Genomic DNA, 20,908 nt, shown 5'->3' with positions numbered 1-20,908 from the left:
GCTAGAGTATATAGGCAAAATTTTTGTCAAGCGTGGGTACCCTGAACCCTTGTTTTTTTCCTCTGACTGATAAGATTTTGCGAGAATAGGGAACTAGATATTTGCCCATTTTGTCTATTGATAATGGGGGGCAGTTTCTTATATTACTCTGTCATCTAATACAAAGATGGAAACAAGGGCTACCAACGTTCTCCCCAGTAAAGACATTTATTTTGTGATGGACTTCCATCGGGGCACCTATCTTATGAAAAACATCATACAGACTTATTGGGATATTTTTGCTAGCCTGCCCAACAGCCTCGATGTATTTTGTGGGAAATTGAAATATAGTTTGAGAAGGGGACAGAATTTCAAATGTATCTTTGAAAGTTGTAAATCCGATTCTACCCCTAGATTAAGGACAGGGACATACAAATGTGGAAGGTGCCCCCAGTGCCCTTGTATAGCCAATGTAGATGAACTGCATTTTGGGGAGCCTGTTGGTTTATTAAAAGGCAAGGGGTACTTCAACTGTCACTCTAAAGGGGTAGTATACTTGGCCTATTGCTCCTTGTGTTTTGCATTTTAGGTTGACAAAACAGAGGGAACCCTAAGACGGAGAATTTATGAACACCTGTATGAGGTATCATGGAGAAAGGAAACTGATGCATTATTCAAACGCACTTTGGTGTGTGTGGATTAGTCCTTTAAATTGTGGGTGTTGGAGCAGGTAAAACCCTTTGAAAGAGAGGGAGATTGGGAAACAAGTTTAAAGTATTGTGAGTTACTGTGGCAATTAAAGTTTGGTGCCAGTTCAGCCCCTAGCTTAAACAAACATTATTCTACTCTACCAGCTCTGAAGAAAAGGGCTTTAAAATAAAATATGTTGTTTCAATATTTTCATGTTCAGTGACCTTGTGTGTTACATATTTTTATTACTTGACCACATTCTGTTTTTTTGTTTAGTTTTTTTGCATTTCAGTTCTTGTGGTACAATTGCTGGTATACATTTTTTTACAAACCACCTAACTGCTTTTACAATCACTTGACTGTTTTTTGGCCAATGAGGAAGTGTCATTCTTAACTAGCGTGACTATTAAGGATTATTTAAGAATTGATTAATTAGTGCTATGTTATTCTGAAGAAGTTCCCTTGTGGAATGAAAGTGCTAAATCTGTTGATGTGTTGGATATAGTAAAGAACTTATTTTACATTACTTCTGCAGTCTGGTGGATTGGTGGATTTCTGGATCTTCTTGGCCACCAGTGTGCCTAACTGAGTATTTTCCTGGTGATTTGTATTTCTTCACTCAGTTATTTTTCACCTTTTTGTTTTCTTAGTGTTTCACTATGACTAAATAAAAATGCTGCAATGTTTATATTTTATCCCTTTTCCGTGTGTTTGTGCTTTCTGCTATCCAGCTTAAGAAGTAGAACCAGCTTGGATACTGCAGCAGATTTAGGTTAACAAAAGGAAAGTACTTGCAATAAAAAAGGGAGCAGATATGTTGAAAAGTAAAAGTTTTTATCTGTGATTGCTGAGATTTTTCTTTCTGACACATAAACTTGTCCATCTTCCACAATGCAAAACCCTGTGCTCTGTTCACAAGGAAGAATATTCAGTCCTGAAACCTGAGCTGAAACCTTTTTATGTGACCATGGACTTTTATCAGTTTTGCAGGGCTTATCAAGGTTTCTACACCCCTGACTGGCTATTTTATCTGCGTAAAAACTAATAAATACAACTGTTTGTCTTTCACATGTGTTCTGATATACTGACGTTTAGATTCTTTCCTAGCTTTTTCTGAGCAGAACGGTCATCAGCCATGACTTTCAGAGTAAAGCTGCTGACTCTTCTTTCTTTGGGGTTCACATCAGTGGGGTGCAGATGGTCTGCAGTGATATTAGAATTACCAGTAAATGCAACAGCTGTTTCTGCCTGCAGTGCTAATGTGCAGGTGCTTACAGATGTGGCTGTGTGCTGATGGATGCCAGCCACAATAATCCCTTAATCACATCAGGCCTTCCCCATGGATGGCTGCATATTTCATACAGTTTATAAACCTGGCATGCAAACATATCACTTGATATAGAGTGTACACTGATCTGCAAGCCAGATAAACTTGTCTGCATCACTAGAAGCACGGGAAAGACAGACATCATTGATTTCTGTCTTATGTTAAATTTGATGCTGACATTTAGCTGGCGTACTATGGTCCCTTGCCACTATTTTAGTAGGAATCTTTTCATGCATGTCAAGTACAGAAGTATAACACAGCATAACTGCAAGCTATGAAGAATATAACTTCCCAGCCTATGAAGTGCTGCACATTTAAACCAGAGTTTGTATTTTTAAAGGAAAAATATCATTCCTAAGTCAAATAGTGATGTCTAATGTTATTTTGTACTAGTGAGGAATTTGTCAATTGAGACCAATACATAACACACAACTAAAACTATCTCTTATACCATGTGCTTTTAAGTATGTTAGCGGTGAAGGAGCGAATAGGTGATAAAAGCTGTGAGAAACATCTGAAAGCACTGTAGTTTGAAGTTGTTTTGAATATTGAATATTATTTGCATTTTATTTGTAGGTTGTTAAAGACCCACCTCCAGCTCCTGTAGAATGATTGGCTGAAAACAAGTACCATTTTGTGGGCTATTAATGCTGGCTCTGGAGCATTACATGAAATTTCAGCAAGTGCAGCCTCAGGTCATTGCACATCACATACCACTGGCTGAAAACATGTTTTTAGTGGGATCTTGTGCAATAATAGACATAGCAGTGGGTTCTTATTTATTTGTTTCTTTGAAAAGTGGTAGCTGAGAAATGCAGACAGTAGTCAGACTTCTCCCCTACTATGTCCAGGAAACAGGAAGCAGGATAAATAGCTTTGCCTACCAAAATAGCAACACATTAACACAGTATGAGTAATACAAATGGCCCATGGTGGTTTCTGCTCCTTGTTCTAATCTCTGCAGCAGACTTCCTAGGATTTAATAATAGCAGCATCTAGCTGTCTGCCATCATTTATTCATATTTGCTTCAGAGTGCCGTCTGAGTATTGACTAAAATGCCATGCAACAACATTACAGACCAAGTAGAGAGAAAGGCTTTCAGGACTCGGGACATTAGGAAGAGAATCACGGTCACTAGAAAAATGATGACACGTAATGAATTACGGCAATGACCTAGTTTTTTTCACCACAAGGATCCAGTTGTATACCATTTGATTGTGTTGAGTCCATTTAATGACAGCATCACTTCTGGAAGATATAAAAAAAACACCCTTTTCTTGCGATTAGACATTCTCTTCTGCCTTAGAACGACTAAATAAAATATTGCTTATATTAGATCCAGATTAAAAATCAGAAGTAAACAAAGTCTCAGCTAAAGTCCACAGGTTGTCAAAAATCAGTTTTCACAGTATCACAGAACTAGCAGTTCTGGCAACAGTTTGTATAAATTAAATTAATATAAATACAACATTTGTACATACAGTTCACAAAGAGCAGTGTGGTACATATTGAAAGAGCATCTTGTAAACTAACACAGCAGCCAGGGAAATCATAATGCTATTGAAAACAATGAGGCATAAAATGTAAGTTACTTAACAAAACGTCTGTATTTGAAGACAGTTGAGATATTCAGGTTGGAGTAGGGGTCAGCCAGTTCATGTTGGAGCAGAGGTCAGCCAGTGTGGTTAAAGCTTTATTGGCTAGATACTTCAAATTTTCTTCTCTGCTGACACACTAAGGAAATGTGTTAAAATCACCGTGTGTTACACTTGAAGGAAATACATACCCTACTAGTCAGTCTCATCACTCTTTTGTTTTCTTTATTTTTTTTGTTTGTTTTTATCAAATGATTTCAAAATTCTTCTAATAACAGACATGGCACGAATATAAGAAGAAACTTGTAATGAAGGGGAGGCAAAGATTCTTCTTCAGACATATATAAATACTTATAAGAATGAAATGGAATTACATATACCATATCAATTATGACTTTAAGACTCTGAATTAATGTCAGAAATATTGTAATTCAGTTTTAACCAGATCACAGCAGATTTACAAGAACATTATTTTTTGTAAAATGAATTAGATGTACATAAAACTTTGTTTCAGGATGTAAAATCAATTCTGTATTGAAAGGGATGTACATTTTCCATTTTCTAGTGAGGCATTTTAAGTTATAGCCAGGATGCCACATACCAATTTATTTTCAGAAGACAGAAAGTCAGACAAAACACTTCTTAATGCTTACTACAATTAGATAAAAGCAAAATACTGCCTCAGAGATATTAGTTCTCTAGATTGAACCACAATTTAGATAATTTAGGAGAAATAGTAAACGTAACTTATCACTTTTGTAATCATCTAGACATCTCTGACAACTGCCAATAATGGAAGGAATCACTCGGACTTGTGTATTGGGTGTTAAAAAGGAAAACTTAAAACTCTTCAAGCAGAAATCCTAATACAAGAAGAAACAATGGATAAATCTTGAACAGATAATAGTTTAATAAAACAAGGAATGGTTAACTTACTGTTAAAATATAACAACAACTTGAAGAAAAAGTTGTTAAAATCATTACAGAGTTAATTTTGCTACTATAGTTTTAGAGCCCATAAGACCTTCTGTGCCATTTTGTTTCTTCATGTTTGCTTATTCTTGAAACTTTAATAATTTTTTCCTGTATGTATTTTATTATATTCAAAACAGAAGTATCCAAGAACAGCATTAGCTATTTTGCGAGTTAATCCCATATCTATAAATATGCTGACATCTTTAACATTTTCTAATGACCATCTTGATTTCAAGCTTCAGGCAACAGTGACTATTCATGTTATTAATTAAAACATGTTATAGTTGAAGCAACATCTGTTATCCAGGTATTATTCATTGAGACATGAAAACCATTAATATAGATCTCCTCCTATCCCTCACATTTGAGTCTTGTCTCCTGGGAGAATGGAATATTACAATACATTTCTTCCTATAGTCACTCTTTGTATTCCCCCCTAATTTGTATGTTTTCCGAAACTGTTCCTCACATGTTCTTATATTGTAGTATCCCCTTCTGCCATAAGGGTATCCTCTCTCAATCCTAATGACCTAAACATCATTTTACTCTTCTACATTCAGTTCACTTCTTGTACCCGCGATGGTGGTGCTGCGGTAGCGTTGTCACCTCACAGTAAGACGCTGTCCGGTTCGATTCTCAGCTAGAACGTCTTCTGTGTGGAGACATGCATGAATGGGCGTACCTTCGTTGAAGGATGTGCATCAGGGCTGGTAACTCAGCACGTAAAAATCACCTACCAATCATTAGCAGACCGGAGTTCCGCTGTGGCGACCCCTAACCAGGAAAAGCCGAAAGACACAACAACAGTCAGTCCACTTCTTCTGACTATTACTGTTGGCTGTCTGCTAATCTTTTCTCCACTTTCTCTGAGCAGTTTTCTTATCCTCCAATATCTGTATATCTCACCTTCACTGTATTATCTGCTTTCTGATTGCTTCCATTTTAACAAACTTTAATTCTTCACTGTCCCAAGATTCCTACAAGAATGAGCCTTTTTCCACCCCAGATATGCAGAAAAAAACTCCGCTCTGGCATTTTCTTGTAAATTTCCCTCCAAAACTTCTCGACTTCCTGACATACTCCCCCCTAACTTCCACATAGTCCCACCACATATGCACATCATCTGCCTCACTTTACCCACACTAGCAGCATTTTGTAGATACCACCAGCCCTGTGCTTTTATCCTGTTAGGTGTTGTATACAACCTATGACTAAATCATAAGGGTATGTCATATACTTGTACTATTTTCATTAACTGTCTTACTACTTGATAAGCTCTTTCTTTTTCTTTTGGCTGCCCCCATTAGGGGTCACCACAGCGGATCATCTGTTTCCATTTCCTCCTGTCCTCTGCATCTTGCTCTGTCACACCAACCACCTGCATGTCCTCTCCCACCACATCCATAAACCCTATCTTAGGCCTTCCACTTTTCCTCTTACCTGGCAGCTCCGTTCTTAGCATCCTTCTCCCAATATACCCAGCAACCCTCCTCGCACATGTCCAAACCAATGAAATCTTGCCTCTCTAGCTTTGTCTCCAAACTGTCCAACTTGAGCTGACTCACTAATATACTAATTTCTAATCCAGTCCATCCTCGTCACCCCCAGTGCAAATCTTAACATCTTTAACTCTGCCACCTGCAGCTTTGACTCCTGTCTTTTTGTCAGTGCCACCATCTCCAACCCATATAGCATAGCTGATCTCACTGCCATCTTGTAGACCTTCCCGCTCACTCTTAATGGTACCCATCTGTCACAAATCACTCCTGACACTCTTCTCCACCCACTCCACCCTGCCTGCACTCTCTCTTCACCTCTCTTCCACACTCACCATTACTCTGAACTGTTGCTCCCAAGTACTTAAACGCATCCATCTTCGCCACCTCTACTCCCTGCATCCTCACCATTCCTCTGTCCTCCCTCTCATTCACACACACGTATTCTGTCTTAGTCCTGCTGACTTTCACTCTTCTCCTCTCTAGAGCACATCTCCACCTCTCCGGGGTCTCCTCCACCTGTTCCTTACCATCACTACAAATCACAGTGTCATCCACAAACATCATAGTCCACGGGGACTCCTGTCTGATCTGCTCTGTCAATCTGTCCATCATCATTGCAAAAAAGAAAGGGCTCAGAGCTGATCCTTGATATAATCCCACCTCCAACTTGAATGCATCCATCACTCCTACGGCAGACCTCACGACTGTCACACTGCCCTTGCAAATATTCTATACCACTCTTACATTCTTCCTCATACAATACCACAACTCCTCCCTAGGCACCTTGTCATATGCTTTCTCTAAGACCACAAAAACACAATGCAACTCTTTCTGACCTTCTCTATACTTCTCCAACAATATTGTCAGAGTAAACATTGCATCTGTAGTGCTCTTTCCTGGCATGAAACCTAACTTGCTAAGCTCTATCTCACAATATGTAATTCCTCTTCTAGATCTTTCCTCATCCATTTCAACTTCAATAGGATCATTTCCTCAAATCACTTCTTCTTGGTGGTATCCATATTAAACAATATTACATATTAAAGAATCCCTAGCCACCATCTACTTACTGTCAATTACTTCCTTCCCCATACCACCCTATCCTCTATTAATTCCTCCAAGTACCACCCTATCCTCTATTAATTCCTCCAAGTACCACCCTATCCTCTATTAATTCCTCCAAGTACCACCCTATACTCTATTAATTCCTCTATTAATTCCTCCAAGTACCACCCTATCCTGTATTAATTCCTCCAAGTGCCACCCTATCCTCTATTAATTCCTCCAAGTACCACCCTATCCTCTATTAATTCCTCCAATTACCACCCTATACTCTATTAATGCCTCCAAGTACCACCCTATCCTCTATTAATTCCTCCAAGTACTGCTGCCTTACTCTAATCACCTTATGTCCTTTGCTGTGTTAATGATTTCCCTTCCTTAGGTCTATAATTCTCTTTCAGCTCCTGCAACCTTAACAAATGTTCCTTACCTTCTTCTAGCATATAAACAAAATGCCACATCCTCCTTGCTCACGATCTGTCCAACTTTTGTATCATATTTTCTGATAGCTGACTCTCCAATATACCTTTCTGTCTTTCCTTCCATATCTCTTATTTAGCCATTAAATCTTGCCTTCACAAAATCTGTACATTTCCATATCAGTCCTTTTAAATAAAAGTCTGTACCTTGATTCAGCCACCCAATTCCCTTTCCCATCTAGCCAATCTAATTTTGTATTTTTGAGGCCCTTTATATGCTGCACTAAACTTATCTCTGTCGTTAAAGGCTGGCATTCTCCATACTCTTTCTCCTTTTATTATATTTCATCTCTTCTACACGTTTCCTTTTCGTATAAACTCATCATATATTTATAGCATCTAGATTAAAAGTTAACATTGAGGAAGTAGTCATATATGTCGAGTAAGGTACATCACCTGTGGTCAGACCATAACCTTTACCACCTTAGTTCTCATCTAAGGAAATCACCCCACCCAACTATCTTACTTTCCCCTCTAATATATCTTCAAAGATTCAAAGAAACTTTATTGTCATTTAGGACCACACAAGTGCAGCTGAAATGAAATTAAAAATGTCAGCTCGTGAGAGAAATGCAGTGCAAGTAACGTAGATACAGCGGTATCAAAGAATAACATTAGAAAGAAAATAAGAACACGTATGATATGTAAGAGGTAGTTCACATTACATAAACACACTCAATACCCATTATCCAGTGATAAATAATAAATAAATACACGCCGCCAAACCCCTACACCATTAAGATAGAGAATAAATAGAAACTCAGTGAATAGCAGCTGATTAGTTACCATATTTCACTTGTTAACCTTAGATGTAACTCAGTATAGCCATTATATTGCTTAATAGTAGTGCTGGCGGTAATTGCTCAGAGCAGCAGAACTAAATGAAAAAAAATAGGCTTCAATATGTCAGGTATTATGGTTGGTGTCCATATTAATAAATCTCACAGCTGTAGGATACAAACTGTTCCTGAATCTGGTAGTCCTGCAGAGGAAGCTGAGGTACCTCCTTACAGACGCAAGTTGTCAGACCCAGTTGTGGGCTGGATGGGTCGAATCAGCAAGTATTTTATATGTTCTCTTTCTTGCTCTTGTAAAGAAAAGCTCCTGAATGGAGGAGAGGTTTGTCCCAAGATTTTCTCAGTCACTCTCACCACCCTCTGTAGTTTCTTCTTCTCAGCAACTGTGCAGTTGCTGAACCATGTTATGAAGTTGTTAGTGAGGATGCTCTCGATAGTTCCCCTGTAAAAAGTGGTAAAAGCAGACAGTGGGAGCCTGGCCTTTTTGAACTTTCTGAGGAGGTGAAGCCTCTTTTGAGCCTTCTTGACTGTATGGTTGGTGTTAGCAGCACAGGAGAGGTCATCAGAGATGTGAAGGCCCAGGAACTTGGTTGTTTTGACTTTCTCTACTACCTCCCCTTTGATAGTGAGTGGTTGGTGAACTGTTGCCTTTCTCCTGAAGTCCATAATCATTTCTTTGGTCTTATTAACATTCAGGTCCAGATTGTTCCTGTCACACCAGGCAATCAAAGTGTTCACCTCATCCCTGTAGTTATGTTCATTCCCACCCCTAATGAGACCCATGACTCTAGTATCATCAGCGGATTTTATAATATAGTTTGACTTATGTTCTTCAGTGCAGTTATGGATGAGGATGGTGAAAAGCAAGGGGCTGAGCACACAACCTTGGGGAACACCAGTATTCAGGACTATGCGTTTAGAGCTGTTGTTTCCACCACATGTTCACTGGGGTCTACCAATCAGAAAGTCAAGAGTCCAGTTACATAGATGCTTGTTTATTCCAAGTTTCACGAGCTTATCTACCAGTTGCATCGATATCACAGTGTTAAATGCAGAACTGAAGTCGATGTACAGAATCCTTATGTAGCTGTTCCTCCCTTTTAGGTGTTTTAATGCAAGGTGTAGTGTGACTGATATATCATCCGCAGTCAATCTATTGGCCTGGTATGCAAACTGGAGTGGATCGAAGGACTTAGGCAGACTCGCAGATAGATGTTTCTTCACAATTCTCTCAAAGCACTTCATGAACCAAGACGCTATCCTCCAAAAAAAAGAAGCCAATCTGGTGGTCCCCTGCTATAAACAAACTGTACAACAGAAGGAAGAAACTGTTGCAAAAGAGAGTAAAATCCCATGAGAGGAGGAGTTCCCTGGTCAGCCTCAGTAAGAAGCTGAGATCCCTTATAAGATCCTCCAAAGCTAGCTACGAAAACAAAATCACCTGTAATTCTAAGGACAGTCACAAAGCATTGTATAGCTATGTCAAGAATCTCAATGGCAACACCCAGATCTGCTCTGAGTTACAGCACAACGGCACAAAAATTACACAACCAACTATTGCCAACATCCTGGCAGATAAGTTCAGTGCTAACTTTACCCCCCCCAAGGGGCCCATATCTTTACAGGAAGAATGCAGAGTCCCTGTAATCACAACTATGCAGGTAAAAGCTGCACTCTCTAAAGCCAAAAACACAGCAACCATGGGACCGGACAACATCCCAGGCTGCGTTTTACATGCACTTCAGAATGAATTGGCTCCCCACTTAAGCACCATGTTCAATAATAGCTTTGACTCAGGCTTTGTGCCCACTGAGTGGCACACAGCAACAGCTTTCCCACTCCAAAAGGGGGAGCCACCACTGATCCCAGGAACTATCGAACTATTAGTCTGACGAGCCTGGTCTGCAAGGCCATGGAACGTATCATCATGGAACTCATAAACAAAGACATTAGTAACCTCCAAACTCTGGATCCCACCCAGTTCGGGTTTGTGAAAGGCAGATCATGCCTCTGAATTTTTTGAGGCAGTCACCAAAGCTGTAGAGGAGGGTAAGGTGGTTCACACAGCCTATCTTGACCTCGCCAATGCTTTCGACACCATCCCCCATTCTGGAATTATAGATAAACTCACTAAACTAGGTATAAATCCCTACTTCACAAGATGGGTTGCCAACTGGCTCACTGGCAGAACCCACACTGTAAAAGTTGCAGACTCCAAATCTGACCTCAAACCAGTGACAAGTGTAGTACCACAGGGTTCAGTCCTAGGACCTCTCCTGTTTGGTATCTACTTCTCTGAAGTACAGACTAACACAGAAGGCCTCCGGCTAACAAAGTTCGCAGATGATTGCAAACTAGGAGCCATAATCAAGTCCCCAAATGATGTGGACATCCAACAGAAGGGCCTCGCTGAGACAGATGCCTGGTGTCAGAGCCGTGGCCTCAAGCTCATTGCCAAAAAGTGCAGTGTCATTCCCTTTGGTAGAAACTCTGTACCCATGAACTACCACATAGGCAGCAATCTACTTAACACCAAATGTGTGATAAGAGACCTTGGGACCCAGGTGGACAGTAGTCTCTCCTTTGATAGTCACATCGCCACAGTAGTCAGGAAGTTCTTCTATGTGGCACACCTCATCATAAAAGGGTTTTCATCCAGGAAAAAAGAGGCCATCGTTACCCTCTACTCATCACTCATTAGACCCATTATAGAGTACAATGCCCCTTTTGGAATGTACCTCACAAGACATCTGCAGCAGCTGGAAAGGCCACAGAAGTACCTCACAAAGAGGATTAATGGCCTCAAACAAATGCCCTACACTGACCGTCTCAAAAAACTCCAGCTTTATTCCGTAGCATATTGCCTACTTTAAGGTGATCTCTGCCTAACATATAAAGCTATGTCAAACCCAGAGCTGTTGGACATGCTACACCTAAAGAAATCCCAATCCCTCCAAGTTACACACTCTAGGGACCTAAACTTTGTCAGCACAATAAACAGGACATGCTGGAGGGATAGATTCTTGTCCCAGAGACTTCCCATACTCTGGAATAGGCTACCCATTTATGTCAAGCAAAGTTCTTCATTAGCACACTTTAAGAAAAATCTTGATGAGTGGATGGGAAATAGGAAATACACCCCGGGGATCACTTATGTGTCTCTGCTCAACAGTGGCACAGGAAAATAACTTTCTTGGGTGGTGTAAGCCAGGGAACCTTGTTGGCTAGGCTTATGTAGGTCCTTGGGTCGATAGCCTAGTACCTACCTATGAACCTATGACATATGAGGTTAAGGTGACTGGTCTGAAGTCACTGAGGCAAGTAGGGTTGGGTTTCTTTGAAAGTGGGACAATACTTGTTTCCTTGAAACATGAGGGAACTTTCTCCATAGCAAGGGGTGAGTTGAAGATGTCTGTCAGTACCAGACATAACCGATCAGCACACTCCTTCAACACCTTGACAGGTATGTTGTCTGGTCCAGCAGACTTCCTAGGATTCACCTTCTTAAGCTGAAGTCTCACCTCCTCTGAGTTTAAGTTGAGCACTGTCACCTCTTTGTCAGTGCTTATTTTAGAAGGTAGAGTGGTGTTCTTCTCCTCAAATCTGCCAAAGAAGGAGTTCACCGCTTCTCTCCCTATTCCTTGGCAGATATGTTGTCTGGTCCAGCAGCCTTCCTAGGATTCACCTTCTTAAGCTGAAGTCTCACCTCCTTGGAGTTTAAGGTGAGCACTGTCACCTTCTTGTCATTGTTCATTTTAGAAGGTACAGTGGTGTTCCTCTCCTCAAATCTGCCAAAGAAGGAGTTCACCGCTTCTCTCCCTATTCCTTGACAGGTATGTTGTCTGGTCCAGCAGCCTTCCTAGGATTCACCTTCTTAAGCTGAAGTCTCACCTCCTCGGAGTTTAAGGTGAGCACTGTCACCTTCTTGTCAGTGTTCATTTTAAAAGGTACAGTGGTGTTCCTCTCCTCAAATCTGCCAAAGAAGGAATTCACAGCTTCTCTCCCTATTGAGAATACTTTCAACGTCACATATTTCCTCCTCCCTCTGACATAGGAAACACAAATTCTCCTCAGTCTCCCTGCATTATTCTAGTTGCTACTGACTTTTTATTATACATTTTCAACCCCACCTTCACTCCAGGTGCTTGAAAAAGTCTTAAAATTACTGTTAACCCATCCTTGTCCTCATGTAGTAATATATAGTCATCCACAAAAAAGATTTATATTATTTTCATCGTTCCTTCTGCTGAAACAATATCTGTATTCTTTGTACTAGTTTTTCTATCTCAATCAAAAATATGCAAGAGGATAGAGTTCCCCTCAGCCTTGTCCTTCTTCCCTCTGACAACTTGTAACTGCCCTTTACCTGTATTTTGGGTGATCAATTAATTGTTCAAAGCCCTATGGCTAGTGTCTTTCCCCTATTTCTTTTTTCTTTTTTTTAATCATTACCACCAAAAAATTCAGCACAATGTGCTAAGTACTTTCTGCACGTCTATTAAGACAACTTCCACCTTATCCCTTTTTTGTTTCACTGCCTATTCAATAAAATCAACCATAAACCTTTAGTGGTTACCAAACAGCCCGTATTTTACAAACCTATTTGCTTTGAACTTATTCAACATAGAAACACTTTCCAATAATGCGGAAAGTATCCTAGAAAACATAATTTCATCTACATTACATAATAATACTTGACTGAAATGGCTTGGTGTCTTCAGGGTCCCTGTTGCCTTTGGACAGCATAATATATGTTGCCTTTGTCAACAGTATTGTAATCATTCTGTTCTGCAGCATGCTATTAAACAACACCCTCGCCAGAGACCCAGCTATTTTCTCACCAGCTGTCTTACAGTAGTCAAAAAGAAAACATTAGGTTCTCCCACATATCCACTTCAAATGACAAATCACTACTGTAGGTTCCTCCATCACTACTGCACTGTGTTGCTGTGCTCTAGTTTCCTTCTCTAATACTGGACCACTCCACTACTCAGTGCAGGAACCCTTTGGCCCCCATCTCCCTAAATATATATATATATATATATATATATATATATATATATATTTTTTTTTTTTGGTACTCCAGTATATACCTTCAGAATATCTTCTACTGCAATCATCTGTTCTCTTCTTTCTGCTCTAAGAGTTGTAATCCATGTTTTTCAGTAGGCATAGCTCTCAAATGTACAGATTTTTGCATAATGTCCAGATTTTGGCCTCATATTTTTCATCTGTTTTTCATAAAATTGTGGTTTGTTCTGGAAAATAAGTGCTAAATCATTAAACATTGAAGTTAGAAAATAATGGCAGACATTTGAGTTTTAGAATTCATATCCTTCAGAAAGTTCATGCTAATGCAAAACCTGTTATTCTATCAACGTCTAAAGTTGTAAGAGTAATATTTAAAAATTGTCCCTATTTTTGGGTTTGGTCCCACTTTTATTTATGTCTTTGTCCAGATTTCTTGCGCTGAGAGGTATGGTACTGATTATTGATTCTCCACATTAATAGTTATGAATCTACCTCTTTTGATCACCACCTCGCTCCTTCTTTTAGCTAATTCCATATCTTTTAGATGCTTTTCCAGTCCCATCAAATTCTGATTACATGTCCATATTCTTTTTCTTCTACACTCTCCCAAGATCTCTGCTGTGTCCCTTTGGAAAACTGACAGTTCAGCTTCCATTTTACACTCTATATCTATCTTTTTTTTTTTTGCAACATTCACATATACCCCATTACCGTCCCCCTCCATCCTATTCTTTCTAATTCTGACATCCTGTCTTTCTTGATTTATGTTCATCACCTGTCTGTCCATACCCTTAAGCTGATGTATCATTTCTTCCTGCCTTCATTTTCTGGAATTTGAGGTCTACCTTCTGCTTCCTTCTCGCGATACTTGCTTCAGTTGCCAATTTCACTGTTACCATAATGTGATTTGAAATAGTTCCTTCCAGCTTTATCACCTTCCTCAGAATCCTTAAAATCTTTTCTTCCATGGCTGCTGTCGTCACTGTGGTTGACAGTACTCATGATAACTCCTTGAACATACAAAGGAAGGTTTCTTATACCTATGTCTCATACCTGTACACTTTACTACCTTGTTTATCTGCTAGAAAGTCAAATTTACTATCACAAGACCACAAAGCTTTTACACTATCCCACCATCTTTAATTAGTTTCAACTGTTTCCCCACTTTGAATATGAAAATCTTTTAACCCATAGGTTTCATGTTTTTAACTGTGTGGTTGCAGATAATGTTATATCCATTATTAGCCAACCCAGAGTAAAGTTCTTTTGCATTACTAGTGGATATAGATTATAAAATGTATTATTCTGCTTTCAATTACAGATTTTCTGATGATGTTTTCTTACCTATTATGTATGCCATTGTACTTACTTGCCCTGTTTATATTGTAAGTTTGACTCTGTATAGTTTAAGATAGTTACTAGACATGCGGTCCATGAGATCTTTAAGCAGCCTAGCTCAAATTCCCAACTGCCCCAAAGAATTGTCTTGCTAAGTGACTTGGTCAAGGTCATACAATAGGCAAATGGAGGTGAAATGATTAAAACTGTACCTTGGAGCAGGAGCAGCTAATTAACAAGTTTGAACTTTAGTCTGCAGTGTTAACTGTAAGCATTTATTATATATGCATTCTGTATTGTAGGTAATGTTTTATTCTGTTGGCAATCTAATATTTTGTGGAGCTTTTCTTACCAGACCTCATCTTAAGGCAGACTTTCCCAGTAACTAAATACATACAAATAATAAATCAGTATTTTTCAACAGGTAATAAGCAACAAAACATAAAACTCTGAAACAATTAAAAAGTATAACTTAAGACTTTAAGTTAAATAGAGCTAGATGGCTTAGCTGGTTATTTTAAAGGACTGCAACTGATCAGTATTATATTGAACTGAGATTAATTCACAGAAACTTAACATGGACACTCTGAAATTGAAATTCATCATTTTATGAAAAGCCCCACTTGTGAATACAAGAAAGTATTATCAGTTAAAATGTTTGCTCTGCTGTCTTATCAGCATTTCAAGCAGTGGACCATTCATTCATATCAGACTGGCTTGAGAACTTCTGCAGAATCTCCTGTGTTGTGCTGGAGTAGTTTGGCTGCTAACTATCTGTACATATAGACAGGGTGGTCTCTAGAATTAATTCCTCTACCTCCTACCTTTCAATTGTATGGGGTTCAGTTTTTAGTCCTTTACTGTCCACGGTTTATATGTTTTCCTTAGGAGATGCCCTACATCTGACAGGTTTCTGTTTCCATTGCTTTGCTGATGCCGTGCAGGTCTTCTTTTCATTCTTTCAGGAGTCGTTATCAGCTTTTAACAACCTTTTCAGAGGACTTGGAAAACCTTCATTCATTCATTCATGGACAGCTACAAATGGGCTTAAACTCAAGTGACTGAAGCTATGGTCATATATCACACCTTCAGGGACTCAACAGTACCTGTTTTGTCCCCTAGTATTACGTACTGAGGAGTCAAGCTTCAATATCTCAGTGCCCTTTAGACCCAGATTTTGGATGTTGCTAACATCTCTTTCTACCATTTGAGATATATTACCATCATCAAACGCCACATACCACCTGCCGATCTCCCAGTTGTGGTACATGCCCTAATCTCTTCCTGATTGGACTACAGTAATGTTTCCAGATTTAGAATTGGTTTGTTTCCAGCTTGCGTAACATTTCACAATCTAGTTACTTACTGGGGTCTTTAATCCCACCATATTATAACAGTTCTGTAAAACTGTACTGGCTTCCTTTGAGGTAATATATATATATATATATATATATATATATATATATATATATATATATAATATATATATATATATATATATATATGTATGTATATATATTGCTATTTGAATATTTTGTTTTGCTAATAGCACTGCTGCATTATTTTATTTCTTTTGTATTCTGCACTGTATTATTTGTTCTGCTTTTATTCCTTTGCCTGATTTATTCTGTTTTATATTCACTTTCAACTTATTGCTATTAATGTTTTACTTATTTGTACAGTGCTAAAGCACTTAAATAAACTTGAACTCAATAATACATTTGTTTTGTTCTTGCCTACCAAATACCGACAGAGTTGAAGTGGAATAAATGGGTTATATCTCCAAAGAGTTCTGAACATCTTAACTCATGTATTCAAAGAGCATTATACTCTTAAAATAGTTAGTCATGTGATTGAGAAGGGTATATCCAGTTATGTCTAATTCACTTGCTATATCAGTGCAATAGAATCTGCATCTTCCAGGACAGCAGGTACCAGAGGAATTTGGGTCAAAATTCAGACTTTCACACTAACTGTGGCACCTGTATAACAACAGTAAACTGCTAAAAGTTTCATTGACACATGAAATTTCTTAGATGAGAATCAAACCCATGACAACTATTTTTGTCCAGGTCAGATGTCAGTGTATTATCCACCATGCGCCCCAATGTAAGTTGAAAGTTGGTCTTTGTATTAACAGGGTAGTGAAATGCGCACTTCAACAGCCAAAGGGCTTTTTACTGTCAGCAACATAACCTTTTCAAGTACCAGACGAGATAATGAGGCCTGGGGTTGTTGATCATGCAAATATGCTCATCCTGAGTGCAATGTCTGCTTTCAGCAGGAGATGGTTAATGATTGCTTACAGAGATGGTAGACTTTTGCATCTTTTAGATTTCCACAACATTAAGTAGGTAGCAAATGTAAAATGACAGCACAATAACAGGTATTTTTAAATAGTATTCCATGATGTTCTGAAGTATTAAACATGGTAAATTGAGAATGCTAAGGGTTTGTTTTTTAAGCTATGCTCCGTACAAAGAAACATTTATTTTTACATGCTCTTATATTTAACCCAAGAGCACTTATTACCTCCTCCACAGTGGTGCCTTACGTACCCTTCAGTTTTATTTTACTAATTTGGTAGCATAATTTCATGCTTTAAGTGATGACATAATGGAATGGTCCTCAGAGTTACACATTATGGAGGCTGTAGAAGCCAAACCCTTCTTTTATTGCTGTAACAAACTAATTTTCCCTCCTTTGATCTACTCCATGACAAACTCTGGGATACAGAAAAGGGAAAAAAAGCTTGCAGTTTAATGTCATATTTCCCTTCTACAACAATTAGCCAGTATGCAGGTGAATATTTGTACAGCACTGCCCCCCCCCCCACCATGCATAGGGGCATGCGCGCACGCACGCGCACACACACACACACACACACACACACACATACATGACTCTGTATCTGAACGTTACTGTTCATGTTGTCAATGAATTTTTTAAGACTTCAGTATCTCCAACTGCAAGCTCTGCTCTGTCCAGCATATACCCTGTAACCAATTCTGACCTGAGCAGCCAGCACACTATGAATAGCACTGTCATGGGCAGCATATACCATCTAACATACTCTGCCTTGATTAGCTCATGTCCATGTTAGCAGCTCTGCACTGCAGAACAGGTTTCATATAATTATTTCATCCCTGGGCAGTAGGTACCTTATAAAGCTCTCCAGCCAGTGTAATATGTACCATATAATCTTTTTTTCCATGTGCTGCATGTACCCTGTTACCTGCTCTGTCCTGGTAATAGGTGACCTACAACCAGCTGTGCCCTTAGCAGTGTGTAGTCTATGACTATATCTGCCAAATACAACAGGTTTCCTATTACAGTTTCAGATCTGGGCAGCAGGTATCCCATAAATCGTTCCACCCTGAACAAAATGAGCCATATAACCTGCCCTGAACAGCAGGTTATACAGTATGCACTTCCCATGAGCAGCCCTAAGTATCCAGTAACCACCCATGTCAAATAGATTTTGGTATCCTCATCCCTTTCCAAAACTCTAGGAAGAACTATGTCAAGCTGCAGCAGTCTGAAAGGCCAGTAACTTGTTTCTTGGTACAGCACAGAAAAGATGGAAATATAAATATCTAATCAACAAATGGTAGCTTTTGGTAAAAATATGTATATATTAGCCTAGTTCCACATTGTACCTTTAGTATAGAGATATTTCATACCTTGGTGGTGTTTTCCCTTTTCTTGTAACCTTTTGCCTTTTTCATTTCTACTGATGTTTTATTTGCTCTTACTGCCATTTTTGTATTTATTTATAATTTATTTAAATGTGTTCCTTTGGTAGTCCAGCGGGGAATTACCATTTTCAGTTAAGTCCTGGGAGATAATCTCCATCATGAACAAAAAATGCAAAAATAAAACAGTAAAACAGGTAATGGGAAAATAGACACGTTACAGGTAATCTGTGCCAAAATACAGGCAACAAGTACCACAAATAGGACCTTCACCATTTCATTAGTCTCTAGACTACTTTGATTTCTTCAGCACAAAAAAGTAGAAGTAAGCAGCTTTCAAAGCAAACATGGCAAAAGTGGCATAAGACGAAGCTTTAAAAACTAAAGAGATCAAGTCATATGACTATGCTTCTGAGTGCTTGTTTTGGTCTGCTGTGGGAGTAGTCACTGCTACAATACTTCTGTTCAGGGCAATTCTAACGTGTTTTCTATTCTAAGCCTATTTTTGTTTTGTCTTTCTGATTACGGGAAGCAAAAGATACCTTTTATTTATCATCTACCAAGAGCAACTGGCAAGCAACTACCATTATATCATACATCTTTGCAGACCTTCTCTCCATTTCCTGATTTTTACTGTTGAACTGAAAACATAGCCCTTACTTGGCATCCCTCATCACAATGACAAGCTTTTGGCAATGCCTACAATGATGTGAGTGTTGGGAGGTTAGTTTAATTGGACAGAGGATAATAAAAGGCCTGTATTTAATTCAGAATGTCTTGCAACACCCAGTCTCAATGGATTTGTGATGGAGATACTGTCAGTTGTGTTTGACATGCAGCTGACTTGCCCCTATCAAATATTTTTTTTTCTTTCCTTTGGAATTGCACTAGTTTATCTGACAGACTGTCACCTTCACCAAGGATTTTGGTTTCTCTTTAATAACTGCCTATCAAAGAACTAATGCAGGTGGAACATCTTGTATTTTAACATCACAGGACAAGATGCATCACTTTTAATAATGTGAGAAATAAACTTGCACTTTTCATGCTGCTTGAGTGCGAACAGACTCATAGTCTGTGCCTGCTTAACCCACTAAACATAACCATACATTGTGAAAAATATACAATATGCTTATTAATTTTAGTTAACTTGTATTGTCATTATTGTATATATGTAATATGACTGTGTTGTATGAAAGTTCTGATTAAAATAATGCAATAAATGAATAACTAAGCAGTGGGAAATAGTATAAAATGACTAATATAGCAGCAGTGCGTTCTACAAAAACAAATCACGTGCAACCATTTGGACTACATTCACTTTTTTTCTAGTTTGATACATTTATGTTTTTGTATTTACATTCTGTTTTGATCTGTGTTTATAGCTCCCTGATAAATACATAAGCGTCTGTCTGTACATTCACAGCACTACCTATAACTCAATGTCTCGTGCTGTTCTTTATCCCTATCCCTTGCCCACTTCTGATTTCCTTTGCTGCCTTTCATCAGGAGTCTGTTAGTTTCATGATGAAAAGCACTACCTGCATGTTGAGTTATTTAACACTGTACTAACTCTGTGCATCATCTCAAGTCAGCAAGATAAAATGGTTCTGGCACCAACCACATGCATTGCCATACGGGAGCTTTGGATGGACCAGAACATTGACCTCTCCTGTTTTACAATCTGTACGTGTAGCAGTTTTCATGTGTATAAGAAGGCATTACTGTTTGTTTCAATCTTCACAGAAAATTTCTACTCAGGCAAAGTGTCCATTTGCTTCAGTCTTATCATTTAGGCTGAGATGCACATTTTTTTCTTTTACTTAGTCACATCCACTCAGGCGCCCAGGGCTCATATTTATTTGAAAGCACAGAGTATTCCCACCCAATTTATCTGGTCGAACAATGGTAGTGACAATACATGTTTGTCTATTTTCATACTTCTGGGCTTTCCTCCAAATACACTGTGATGAGGGAATAGGAAGAATATTAAGGAAGTGAGATGACTCTGTGTGGATAACAGGTAAGGTTTGGTGGTACTGCCAGATGAAGGTGAGAGTCAAGTACTCTATAGCTATCATCCGTAGTCAGTATTTTGTTTTTACATTTTGCAACCGTTTCTGTACCCATATATTGACCATATAATCTTGATAGCATCCATACTTGTTAAACCCTCAATACTGTCATAAACCATGAAATATAAAAAAGCCTTGGGCAATAATCTTGTGCTCTCAGAACTAGACTTCTGGTTATCAACCCATTACATGTTTCTCAGCTGCCAGGTCCATGATCTGAACCCACTGTGCCAACAAAGATAGCCCACGTTTGAGGTAATTTGTCACCAGGATGTCTGTGGCAAGATTAACTTGAAGAAAGTTTGGCCAGATTTAAATAACATTGTCCACTAAAAATTATTGAAGGGCACAGTTTTCAGCACATA

Source organism: Protopterus annectens, chromosome 6.part0, assembly GCF_019279795.1.
Source record: "Protopterus annectens isolate FY-2018-M chromosome 6.part0, PAN1.0, whole genome shotgun sequence".
Taxonomy (NCBI): Eukaryota; Metazoa; Chordata; order Ceratodontiformes; family Protopteridae; genus Protopterus; species Protopterus annectens.
This window is presented reverse-complemented; position numbering follows the sequence as displayed.